This window comes from Drosophila ananassae, chromosome XR, assembly GCF_017639315.1.
Source record: "Drosophila ananassae strain 14024-0371.13 chromosome XR, ASM1763931v2, whole genome shotgun sequence".
NCBI lineage: Eukaryota > Metazoa > Arthropoda > Insecta > Diptera > Drosophilidae > Drosophila > Drosophila ananassae.
The window spans coordinates 4,087,305-4,100,863 of record NC_057932.1 but is presented as its reverse complement, the minus strand read 5'-3'; the positions used below and the strand labels follow the sequence as shown (position 1 = coordinate 4,100,863).

Below are 13,559 nucleotides of genomic sequence, written 5' to 3'. Positions count from 1 at the left end.
ATTTCTGAAATCAAGATTCATTTCTTGGTCTTCTGCTGAAATGTATGCTAGTAACGCTGGGTGGTTTGCGCACCATTTCCTTAATTTGAATTTTGCTCCTCCCAACAAGTTTATTAGTTGATCCCTTTTTCTTGTTGCTTCCTCGATGGTGTGCCCTCCGGTTAGACAATCATCTACATAACAACCCTGTCGCAGTGCCGCCGCACCCTGAGTCAGATGTTCAGGTGCTATATCTGCCAAATATTGCAAGCATCGGGTGGCCAAATATGGAGCAGTAGCTGTGCCATAAGTAACAGTGTTCAGTTGATAATATTTTAATGGTTCCATAGCGCTGCGCCTCCATAATATAATTTGGAACTTGCGGTCATCTGGGTGTATCATAATCTGTCGGTACATTTTCTCTACATCTGAGGTAAAAACATATTGATACGATCGGAACCGTAAGAGAATGGATAGTAATTCACTTTGAACTTTTGGTCCAATCCGTAATAGATTATTTAAGCTTTTTCCACTTGTTGTCGTTGCTGAAGCGTCAAATACAACTCGAAGTTTGGTAGTACTACTGTCAGGTTTTAATACACAATGATGTGGAATGACATAATGGTTTGATGTTAGTTGTTTGGTTGTTAGTCTAGTCATATGCCCTAATTCTTCGTATTGATCCATAAATTGTACATATTGTTTCTGGAGATCAGGATCCCGTTGAAGTCTCTTTTCCAATGCATAAAATCGCCGATATGCCATTGGGAGGGAATTTCCCAATGTTTGTGGATCTTCCCTAAATGGTAGGCGTACACTTAATCTTTTGTCTGCCCCCCATTTTATATTTTCTATGAAATGTTGTTTGCATAACTTCTCGTCCGTGGTAAGGCTCCTTTTGTGTTCGTCGAGAGTGTCTAACTTCCAAAACTGTTCCAGCAGTCTATCGATTCTTGGTTCCTCCATGGTGAATAGGGCACTGCTTACCGGTGGATTTGTGTGTACCACCGAACTGGCTGCTGCTGGTCCGGATATAATCCATCCTAATGGGGTCCGTTGAAGTAATGGTTGTCCTTGTCCTAGGTTTATATGTAACGGTTCGATAAGTCGTGGGAGACATTCGGCCCCAAGCAGCAAATCGATCCCTTGTGGCTGATTAAAATTGGGATCTGCCAACCGTAGTTCTGGTGGAATGTTTTTGGCTGATGGTTGATTCGACATGATTTCAGGTAGTACATAAGCCACAACTTGTGTTTTGAACTTTGTGATTAACGAAAACATATTTAGTACTGTTCGGTAGCTTGATTGTTTCGTGCCTCCTATGCCTCTTATAGTAATGTCGGATGGTGCTAGTTGCACTCCGAGTTTATCAGCTAGTTCCTGAGAAATCAAATTCACTTGTGATCCGGAATCGAATACCGCCCGGCATTTGTGTCGTGCTTCGGTAGGACCTTGGACTTCCACTTCGGCGGTTGCTAGTAGTACATAAGGTGTTGTATGTTGGCTGGTTGTAGATGCGCTTGTTCTTGTAGAGGCACTATGCAGCATTGTGTGATGATTCCTTTTGCACACCTGACATGAGAACCTGGATTTGCATGAATTGACTGTATGGTGTAGTGATAAACAATTTGTGCAGGCATTCATCCTTGTTATTTTTTGTGTTCTTTCACTTGGAGTCATGTCCAAAAACCTTTGGCAGGTTTGAAGTCGATGACTGCCATGGGTGCATATGCTACATTTTTCAACCGGTGCTTGAGTTGATGAGCGAAACCCATTATTGACCACTGTCTTTTGTAGCGTAACTAGGCTCTAGATGGTCAAGCATTTGTTTTAATGATAGTTTGCAGGTGGGGTTTGTGATGGCGAGTTCTATACATGACAGGGTATGGGAATCTAATTTTTCTTCAAGAATGTGTATCAGAATCGGATCCCAACCTACTGTTGATATATTCAGGGCGTGAAGGGCGGTGATTGTTCCAAGCACTGCATCATGTAAGCTGCGTAGCTGATCTGCTGATCCATTTGTTTTTGGATGTGCAAACAACCGGAATTTTACTGCATCGCTGTACTCTTGATTGTGTACCAGTTCCGTAAAGATGTCGCAAAATCGTGGCCACTTCAAATAATCTCCGTCAAATTTCGGCATGTCGACTGGTGGTATTACAAATGGAGAGGCCATCGTGGGTTTTTGTGTTGGCACTGACGTTGATGGTGTTTCTTCGTTCAGAAAGGAAAAATACTCTGCTCTTACGACCTGAAATCTGTCATCGGTATGTCCATCATGTTTTAAGGTTGGCTCCAGATCGATGAGATCATGGTATCCCGTGACGATTTCTTTCCATAGGTCCTTCATGTGTTGTCTGATGTGTGTGGATAATTCCCGTCCTTCGGTGCGGTTGCACAGAAAGTCTTCCATATCATCTAGCCTTCCTTCATGTCTGCGTTTTAATGATGTGACGTGAGGGTCTTCTCCCTCGGTTCCTTGTACTTGTGCCTTTTGCTCAATATTTTCTCCTGTTTTCCGGGGTCTTTGTGACGGGACGGACCCTGATGGGATTCCATCGGAAAATATGGCTTCATATTTCTTCACTAGTTCTTCTAGCGCCTTCGCCTTTGTGAAATAATCATTTTCCGGGCTTAGCGCCAGCTCACGGAGCTTGGCGTCGTTCCTTTTAAATTGGGTCCATGAGTGAGTGAGCTATTTTAGTCTCTCCTCGAAGTATCCGTCCTTGAGCCTTCGCTCTGCGGAGTCCTTAGTGAAATTTTTTATTAGCCTTTGGATGGCTATGTTGGTTTCAATTTGCTCATCAATGAGCATCTGAGTTACAGGGTCTGATTCTGATCCCATGGTTGCGGTGTAAGTTTTTTTTTTCAAGATTAAATGCCTTGTGGCTTGTGTTTAGGGTGTGATCCTTTAGTAAAGGATCACGTCGGGGTCACCAAATGTTCGTCCGTAGAGCGTTATGCGGTGATCAGACTGGAGTGTATGTGCTTGAAGTCCTGGGGTGGTTTTCCTCAAGTACCGGTGGTATGGTGGTTCTGCTGATTCCTTATCGGCCGGTCCTACTGGCGGTCCGTTTCACGGGAGCAACACTTGGAGTAGTTAGGTAACGCGGGGTCTACTGGCGGTCCGTTTCACGGGAGCAACACTCGAAGTAGACTGGTATGCCGCGGGATCAACTCGTGGTCCGTTTCACGGGAGCAACACGCGAAGTAATAAGGTGACGCGGGGTCTACTTGTGGTCCGTTTCACGGGAGCAACACTAGAAGTAGACTGGTATGCCGCGGATTCTGCTTGTGAACCGTTTTACACAGGATCACTCGAAGTAGATTGATTTTAAGTGCCGTGGTTCAGACACTGAGTAACGAGACGATTGACTCTGATTTCGGAACTATCTTTATTCCAGAAGAACAATTCTTATATAAGATGCTAAATTCTACATAATTAAATCTTAAGAAAGGTCAATGTTCTGGACGTGCTAAACTAATGTTAATGCCAGGGTCACCCACCTCTGAGTCTGCTGACTCCGATTGTTTGTTCATGTTCAGCTTGTACATGCATTTTCGGCTTAGTTAGCTGGTTTTTGCTTGCTTCGGTCAATCGGTCATTCTTCTTGCTGCTATCGCTTCTGGCGCCGTCTACTAATGCTGAGTTATTAGGTTGGATATTGTTTATGCTTACTCTTATATTAAGTTAATCCTACCAGTACATTAAGGGCGCCTGGTTGCCTGCCCTTACCTTCTTGGTGACAATCCTGAAGGCCTGGCCCCACGGGTCGTGTTCAGCCTCGTCGCACAGCTTTAGAAAGACCTCCCTTTTGCTTTCCCGTATGGCTTTTTTTAGGGCTTTCCTCGCCGCTTTAAATTCCAATCGTCTCTGTTCCTGCGCGTCCGTACCGCGCTCGCGTTGCAGCGCTCTCCTGGCTTTTAGGCACTCCTTACGGAGTAAAGAGATTTCGTTGTTCCACCACGGCGTCGGTTTGTGGTGACGCGAGTAGGTCGTTCGAGGCTTCATACTTGCCCTGCAGACCTCGTCCAGTACCTCAGCAAGTGCTGCCACCGTTTCGTTGGCCGAGGCAAGGGGGACAACAGTCGCGCTCTGCGCTCGGTTTATTATGGTTTGGACGTCGAGGGTGTCCTGGCGGTACGCTTTTCCACTGTAGGGTGGGTTCGGGTCAGCCCGGCCCGCTACCAGTGTGCACAATATGGCTTCACGGTCGCTAGCCGTGAAGGTGTTGGAAATTCTCCACTTGGAGCCGCGGCCCAAGCTTCCGCTCGCAAAGGTCAGGTCGATTATAGATCCTGCGCCTGCTCTGTTGAAGGTCTCCTGGTTACCCTCGTTGAGGGGTCCAGGGGAGCCAGTATCTTCAGCAGGGCTCTACCTCTGGCGTGTGTGGTGCTACACCCCTTTTCTTAGGCCCATGCGTTGAAGTCCCCTGCTATGAGCACTGGGTGCTTGCCTCTGGCATCGATCACTAATTCTTGCAAGACCTTGCAGAAGGCATCGTGGGGCAGACTGGGTGCTAGGTAACAGCTATATACCCAGGTGTCTTTCCATTGTGCTCTTACGAATCCTTCGCCCCTCTTGACTCGACTTGGCGCTTCCATTGTCCCGTTGCAGAACCAGATTGCCGCCTTTCCAGAGGTATCCGTCGCCCACTCCTCTCCCAGTCCGACGCTGTACGGCTCGCTTAGGATGGCCAAGTCTGCCCTCGCTTCGACCACCGAATGCCGCAGGAGGTCTTGCGCCGCTCTACAGTGATTCAGATTGAGCTGAATCACTTCCATCCTGCTCTATCTTGTACCGCCACCTTGAAATGCGGACATCGCCAGCTACCGGTTTGGTGTTTGGTGTCCCGCTCACCCCTCTCTGCGCACACAAAGCATAAGCTATCATTGGGGCATCTGGCTATTTTATGCCCTTTCTCTCCGCAGCGGATGCAACACCCGGTCCTATCAGTGGTGCTTCTGCACTTACCAGCAATATGGCCGACTTCCAGGCATCTGTAGCATCTCGGTTGGTTGTCCCTTTCGCGGATGTGACACACTGTCCAACCAATCCTTACTCTTCCTTTACTCGCACCTCCGCCGCTTTCTTGCTTGGGAGTCCAATGATGGCAGTTTGGGTGTCCCTTGAGCTCCCTCGCAGGCTCCTGATCAGGACTGAGTCTCCGGCCAAGCTGAACTGCTCGACCATTGCCTCGCGTATGTCCCCTTCCTTAACCAAGGGATCGAGGTCCCTTAGCTCCATGAACCGGAGTTTGCTGTCCTCGGACAACGCTCGCACCTCTGCAGCTCCCTGGAGCACCTTCTCGAGATTCTCCCTCATGACGTCCGTGCTGGCCGTGCGATTCTTGTTAAGCTCCAGCAGAAGTTTTCCGCTTGCAGTTCGGCGCACCTTGCGCACACCTTGGCTAAATTCGATCAGTTGCCTGTCCTGTCGTCTGGTGACCATCGCCAGGACCTCACTATATTTAAGCCCCTTGGCTTCCACTACCAGCGTGTCGGGGTGAGTGGGCGTCCTGGGCTTCTTCCGCTTCACCGTTTCCAATCGCGGACCTGCTGCAGCGGCGTTAGCTAGAGTGCTCAGTCCCGCGCCCTCGGCACTTCCGTTGCTGGGGCAGTTGACTGTCCTTTGGAAGGGACCTAGCCTAGCGGATTTCCTCAGAGCCTGAGCTGGTGCTCGTTGCTCATCCTGCAGATGGGTCTTCGTGCTGTCCTGACTTAGCCGTCGCCATGGCTCAGTCTGTACAGATACTTCTTTTCTCCGTATTGGCAAGGTCTGCGCCTGTTTGTCGGCCATCGGGACGTCTTGCTGGCCACATCTCGAGCAGATAGCTCGAGACGGTCGCTAGCCGTGAAGGTGTTGGAAATTCTCCACTTGGAGCCGCGGCCCAAGCTTCCGCTCGCAAAGGTCAGGTCGATTATAGATCCTGCGCCTGCTCTGTTGAAGGTCTCCTGGTTACCCTCGTTGAGGGGTCCAGGGGAGCCAGTATCTCCAGCAGGGCTCTACCTCTGGCGTGTGTGGTGCTACACCCCCTTTCTTAGGCCCATGCGTTGAAGTCCCCTGCTATGAGCACTGGGTGCTTGCCTCTGGCATCGATCACTAATTCTTGCAAGACCTTGCAGAAGGCATCGTGGGGCAGACTGGGTGCTAGGTAACAGCTATATACCCAGGTGTCTTTCCATTGTGCTCTTACGAATCCTTCGCCCCTCTTGACTCGACTTGGCGCTTCCATTGTCCCGTTGCAGAACCAGATTGCCGCCTTTCCAGAGGTATCCGTCGCCCACTCCTCTCCCAGTCCGACGCTGTACGGCTCGCTTAGGATGGCCAAGTCTGCCCTCGCTTCGACCACCGAATGCCGCAGGAGGTCTTGCGCCGCTCTACAATGATTCAGATTGAGCTGAATCACTTCCATCCTGCTCTATCTTGTACCGCCACCTTGAAATGCGGACATCGCCAGCTACCGGTTTGGTGTTTGGTGTCCCGCTCACCCCTCTCTGCGCACACAAAGCATAAGCTATCATTGGGGCATCTGGCTATTTTATGCCCTTTCTCTCCGCAGCGGATGCAACACCCGGTCCTATCAGTGGTGCTTCTGCACTTACCAGCAATATGGCCGACTTCCAGGCATCTGTAGCATCTCGGTTGGTTGTCCCTTTCGCGGATGTGACACACTGTCCAACCAATCCTTACTCTTCCTTTACTCGCACCTCCGCCGCTTTCTTGCTTGGGAGTCCAATGATGGCAGTTTGGGTGTCCCTTGAGCTCCCTCGCAGGCTCCTGATCAGGACTGAGTCTCCGGCCAAGCTGAACTGCTCGACCATTGCCTCGCGTATGTCCCCTTCCTTAACCAAGGGATCGAGGTCCCTTAGCTCCATGAACCGGAGTTTGCTGTCCTCGGACAACGCTCGCACCTCTGCAGCTCCCTGGAGCACCTTCTCGAGATTCTCCCTCATGACGTCCGTGCTGGCCGTGCGATTCTTGTTAAGCTCCAGCAGAAGTTTTCCGCTTGCAGTTCGGCGCACCTTGCGCACACCTTGGCTAAATTCGATCAGTTGCCTGTCCTGTCGTCTGGTGACCATCGCCAGGACCTCACTATATTTAAGCCCCTTGGCTTCCACTACCAGCGTGTCGGGGTGAGTGGGCGTCCTGGGCTTCTTCCGCTTCACCGTTTCCAATCGCGGACCTGCTGCAGCGGCGTTAGCTAGAGTGCTCAGTCCCGCGCCCTCGGCACTTCCGTTGCTGGGGCGGTTGACTGTCCTTTGGAAGGGACCTAGCCTAGCGGATTTCCTCAGAGCCTGAGCTGGTGCTCGTTGCTCATCCTGCAGATGGGTCTTCGTGCTGTCCTGACTTAGCCGTCGCCATGGCTCAGTCTGTACAGATACTTCTTTTCTCCGTATTGGCAAGGTCTGCGCCTGTTTGTCGGCCATCGGGACGTCTTGCTGGCCACATCTCGAGCAGATAGCCTCCGATATCGACCCCGGTTGGCTCTCGTCGATTTGGCAAATAAGAGCAACACTGAGTCCTTCCTGCAGCTCCTTCATCCTGCAGAACATCCTCTTCATTTTCAGGTTTATGCTCCTCACCTGCTTCTCGTGAGTTTGGAGGATGATGTCCTCCAGAATCCCCTCCAGTTCAGTCAGCATGCCGGCGCAGGACCGCTCACTTGACGCTCTGGTTTTCTTCGCCGGTGACGCTCTTTGAGGTTCCGAGGGACTTCAGGGATCCCTCGCCCTCTTGGGGGTTTCTTTTTCTGCATTCGGCTCTTTTCTCGGGGCGGTCCGTGCCGCCTGCAAAATGGGTGAACGCAGCATCTTCGAGCTGCTCATGAATGCTGAAGATTGCTCCACGTTTTGGCTTGTCGCAGGATCTGCCGGGGCGGCCAAGCTAGCCACCGCCTCGTCAGTTGGCTTTGGGATGTGTTTTGGGGCCTCCAGAATCCGTGCCCCGGCCGTGGGTTTCCCCACGGGTGGATTTCCACTTGAGTGGTTGCCACCTGGAGTAATGTCGTTAGTGTACATCATCCTTCGGGTTTGCTTTTTATACCTACTGCCAAGTTTGCATTTTATACCTACTGTCAGGTGGGTGGGTACTGCCGGCCACTATGGCTCCGACGCAGACCGCGTAGCCGCCCAATGTGGGACAGACGCTACGTGGGTTTGGGGTGGAGTAGAGGAAGAAGAAGATGAAGAAGTGGAGGGCGATAACCATCGATGCCACGATGGGGGATATACCGCCCCTGCTCGGTCACCAGAGCCCCGTTTTCCAGCGTGCACCGCCGCGGCGGGGGGGTTGGAAATCGGTCCGATCCGTAACCTTGTGCACTGTTCCTTATCTCAGGCCCGCCCTCCAAAAGAGAGCTTTGAATTCTTCTCCTTAGTGCCGCCCTCTGTGGGTGACGGCCTCAAACAGCTCGAAGAGGAGCGCCGAGTGGCGCCATCTGTCGGTGTTTTCCGGTGAGCGCCCTCTACCGGTACCGCTTTCTTCGGGACAGCACTACCGATCAGCTGAGTCATTTGGTCCAACATTCGGCATCGCTAACCAGCGCATCGCGGGAAAACATTGCCACCGAAAGAGAGGGAATCCAGAGAAAGCTGCGCTTACCACGTCTCCCTGGTCCTAGGACGTCCGCTCTGAATCCGGGGCCGGCCTGTCCTCCAAGCTGAACCTCGGGGATGCCTTCACTCCTACATCTCAGGTGAGCCGTGGTGCGAGTTCTGCCGGGGTCACCCGGGCTTTGATCCATCACGGGGCCGTGTAGCCGCTCCCATACCGCAGTACTTCGCGGCGCCCGTCCGGCTCGTTTCACCTTACACTTCACTCTCCGAATTGAATTGCAGCGTAGGTGGATGTGTGTGTGGCTTTGGTTTTATTTTTTCTTTGGGTTAACAGATTTTTAATGTGCTCAACTTCGGCGTGTATTTTCACCGAGCTGTTCCATTCTAATTTTCTTACGCTATTTAGTAGCTTCCGTAATTCAACCTAATTAAGTCGTTGCACCACGCCACTTCTCTTTCCACACATCACACTCTACTTACTGCGCTATTTAGTTTGGTCCCGTTTCTTTGGCCAGCGTTGGCTGTGATATGCAATTTAAAATGTCGATCTTCATGTGTCCTGAAGTTTGCTGCGATCTTCATCGACCCATGTTGTTTTTTTGTAAGTTTTATTTATGGATCCCTCGACGTCCTAGCTGTTGGTGATCCTTTGATGTCGATGTCCTGAAGGTCCTGTCACGGTCGCCATGTATCAAAATTCCATCGAAGGTCCCAATGATTTTAAAGTAATAAACAGGCGGAGTTTAGTTTATTCCTTTTTATTATATTTTGGTCAGGAGCAGCTGTTGTTGCCGCTCCGAGCTCCGAGCTCATAGGAGTTTCTGGTTTTACAAATTTACTTAGGAGTTAAAGGAGGTCTAAGTCTCATAGCTGCGCTGCCCAAAGCGGCAGCGGAGAGACGGTTATGTATTCTTAAGTATATAGTTATGCTATGTATATATGTTCGCTTAGGCGGAGGTATGTGGACATGTGTTACTTATATGCCACTCGTGTTACGTATATGCGGACATATGCACTTTTCGGCGTACAGCGGTGCACTTAGGTTTATGACCGATACCTAGAATAACATAAACACTTCGACAAAGTGTTACAGTGTGTACCCTTTAAGTACTCTTGGTACAGTGGGTGGTCGATATATATAAGTTAAGGTGTCCTTCCATGGTTCACCTGATGAAAAGTCGTTGGTTCATCTTTGGATAACGTTGGGAGTACAATTTATTCGTGTCGCTTAATATTAACAATCGGTTTTGTAAGTTCTTATTTAACGGAAGGGGTATATTTTTATATGTCGATGGAGAATGTTGGAGTTGGTTCAGCTTCGTAGTTCGGCGGTCAAGAATAGACTGACTTCCCGGAGTTGTGACCCTCCGATCGACAGTTCGATATCGGCCGATCACCCACTCCAACACTATGTGTGGTGTCAGCATGTGCGGTGTCGGCGTGTGTGGTGTCAGCGGGTGAAGTGTCAGCTATCTGGAGTCGAGAGTCAGTGTAACACTCAGGGTGTGTATCAGCTTTCCAGCAACATTCTAGTCAGCGTACATAGTTGCACACTTGTGACATAGTTGCACTCTTGCGACATACCCGGATGTACTTGAACCCACAGCACTTGGGAATATTGGGAATTGCTTATGCTGTGGATTGGGGTTTAAGAGTCTGGGGTCGAGTTCGAGGCGTAGTCGTAATAGGGGGCGAATAGTGCTGAGCAAGGGGGGGCGAGAGTGCCGGGTGTTAACTTATATATAAGATATTAATTGTGCATATATGTGCATATTGCAGAATAGTCCATTAGGAAAGTGGATACGGGCAGGATTAAATGCTTATCATTAATTAAGTATGTGATTTAAGGTATTTGAAAATTGGCAAGGGTTACATTTTGACTGCAGTATTCTATACTGATGGGTGAGTCTTGTGAGGCCTTGACGTAATCTAATGCATTTTGTTTGATGGAGATTTCCTTAGGTTTAGAGAAAAAATTATTTTTAAATGTTTATCTACATCTTATCTACATTTGCCTTTTTTTTCAAACTTCTTTCTCGTTTCTAAAATTAGCCTTTTTCTAAATCACTTCACATTATACGTTTTTTTGTTGTTCGAGGATCCAGCATCTCGTTTGTTTTATTTTCTTCTCCTTTTTTCCCTTTTATTTTATAATATTTCCCTACCATATATATTAGGTTGTCAAAAAAGTCGTGCGGTATTTTCGCTAGTTGGCGCTGAAAGGGCGTAGTTCTTGTTTTATTCGTCATCCTATACCTTTTTGGAAAGCTCATTTCACGCGCTAACACGTGTTTGATTGATTGTCTTTTCTTTTAAGTCGTGCGTGAGTTATAGCGTCGCAATCATGGAGCAAAATAAAGAGAAAATACGGGATATTTTACAGAACTACTACGATAAACGATACTACGAAAGTAAGGCGCAAACGGTCGTGATCGAAAAGCGGTGAAGCGGACGGTGGCCAAGCCTGGACGGCCAGCAAAATTCTTATGTGTGTTTGGTGAGATTGGCAGGGAATAATCCACTATGAGCTGCTCCCCTATGGGACCTGGATCAACTGGACCGCTTGAAGACAGCAGTTCGTTATGAAGTTCACCACCAGCTCGAACACTTCCTGTATTTCGCTGCATTTTCTGAGGGAGTGGCTTGTGCTGCTCCCGTCCCCAATGCCCCTTTATCATATATCGCTTTCAGCATTCCCATGCAGAAGAGACCATCTTTAATCAACAGAGGCCGAATTGTCTTCCACCAGGACAACGCCAGGCCGCACACATCTTTAGTGACGCGCCAGAAGCTCCGGGAGCTCGGATGGGAGGTTCTTTTGCATCCACCGTATAGTCCGGATCTCGCTCAAAGTGATTACCACCTGTATCTGTCCATGGCGAACGTGAAAATTGGCTCTCCAGTTTTTTGCCAATAGAGAAGCGAGCTTCTATGAGAGGGGCACTATGAAATTGGCATCTCATTGGGAATGCGTCATCGAACAAAACGACGCGTATTTGACTTGAATCGAATTATTGTAACCAATTTTATGAACAATTGAAAATTCAATAAAAATACCGCAAGACTCTTTGACAACCTAATATAATATATAATGTATATATATTTAAAAAATTTATTTTGTTGTGAATTTTATTATATAAATATTTTCCATTAAAATTTTTGTTTATATATTTTTTTACTTGCATATATATATTCTTCATTTTATTTCATATTTGTGTATTTTTTATATTAATATTTTGTTTGTATTTTTTTCCGTATATTTTTTTTTTGTGTATTTTTTCTTTTGTTTTTTTTTTTTTTAATTTTGCTTCCATTTTGTTTCTTTTTTGCAGTGTGTGTTTTTGTTTACATTTTTTTTTCCAACCTTTTAGATTTCAACCCTTTTTTTTGGTTTATGCTTATTAATTATTGTTTATGCCTGTGGCGCCGACTCCTTTGCTTTTAGCTTACTCAGGTGTGCCCTCTTTTCTTTCTTTGTGCCAACGTGACGTAGCACAGTAATCACTGCCGTTATGAAGTTCACCACCAGCTCGAACACTTCCTGTATTTCGCTGCATTTTCTGAGGGAGTGGCTTGTGCTGCTCCCGTCCCCAATGCCCCTTTATCATATATCGCTTTCAGCATTCTCTCTGCCTTGGGTTACGAAGCACGTCTGACACGCTTGAGTTCACTGCCAGCATTAATTCGTCCCATGTCCTTTGGTCATTGCCTGCAAACTGGGCGATCATTGTCTTAACCGTCCTGTTTGGCCTTTCTGTAGGGTTTTCCTGCGTGTATGGTGCGGTAAACTGACAAACTCCGAGCTCCTCGAGATATTTTTTGAAACTCCTACTGGTGAACTGGACACCATCGTCTGTCAACATCACCTTTGGCACCCCGTATCTGGCGACGATCCTTTCGCATTTCTGTCCATTTTGAAAACCGATCGATCATTACCCATAGCATGGTGTTCTCTTGCTTAAACCTAGGCAAAGGTCCTAAGAAATCCGCTGTGTCAGCACTTTCTCTGCTGCCTGCATCTGACTTGGATTGCATGCATGTCTCGCACTGTCATACTTCTTTATGTCCCTTTGCATCCCATGACCCTTCCTTGCTTCCGGCTCTATGTGGAACATGTCGGTAAACCAGGCCCGCCTCTTCTTTACGGGCTTTCCCGTATTCTCTTTAGTCTGCTTATCCATATGCATTTAACGTCTTCGTTTGCTGTGGCACTCCTCAAATTTTCTATTATCGGCTGGCGGGGAAGTGCATCTGCAAACAGCTTACCTTTCCTGTAGCTGATTACATAGTTGTATTGTTGCAGCTCAATGACCCATCTCGCAATCCTTCCCAGTGGGAATCCTTCCCATTGTTCAACCATTTCAGAGCCATTTGGTCCGTGATCAGGTCGAACTGGTACCCCTCCAGGTATGGTCTCATCTGCCTAATTGCCCATATTATTGCTAAGCAATCTTACTCAATCGCTGAGTAATTCTTCTCTGCCCCTATCAGTGTTCGACTGCCGTCAGCGACCACTCGCTCGCTTTCGTCAGTGTCCTGCGTCAGAACTGCACCCACGCCGTAGTCGCTGGTGTCTGTATGCAACACGAATTTCTTTGAGAAATCCGGGCATGCCAGCACTGGGTCCTCTGCCAACCGTGACTTCAGATCTTCAAACGCCTCTTGGCGTCTGGCCGTCCACTGCCACGTTGTCCCTTTTCGTAGGATATCGGTTAATGGTTTTGCGACCCCTGCTGTCTGGGACGAATCGTCCGTGTTTATCCTTAAATTCGCCGCCTTCAGTCTACGGAATACTTCCTTCAAGTTCGCCATATGCTCCTCCCTTGTGCAAACGGGTGCGGAGCCATATCCAGGCCTATGACCTGGTCCAAAGCCCTTTGGAACGTTGCCGAGGCTGAATGCAAACCGAACTGCATCACCTTTCACTGATACAATTTTTCTTCCCTAAGTTGCTCCAGTATAAAATTTATTCGTGTCATCGGGTACGCATGCTTTATCGATTTTGCGTTTATTTTTTG

The 13,559-nt window shown here is 48.4% G+C and overlaps 1 long non-coding RNA gene across 2 annotated transcripts; it reads left to right on the top strand.

Annotated features, from left to right (window-relative positions):
• Positions 1 to 10,498: 10,498 nt before the first annotated feature.
• LOC26514643 lies at positions 10,499 to 11,626 on the top strand. 2 transcript variants are annotated; one of them, XR_006507689.1, is made up of 3 exons: positions 10,499 to 10,652; positions 10,719 to 10,864; positions 10,925 to 11,626. It is a non-coding gene; the product is annotated as an uncharacterized LOC26514643 (long non-coding RNA). The 2 variants fall into 2 exon arrangements; XR_004311419.2 differs by having other exon boundaries at positions 10,520 to 10,652; positions 10,719 to 11,154; positions 11,233 to 11,626.
• Positions 11,627 to 13,559: the final 1,933 nt, after the last annotated feature.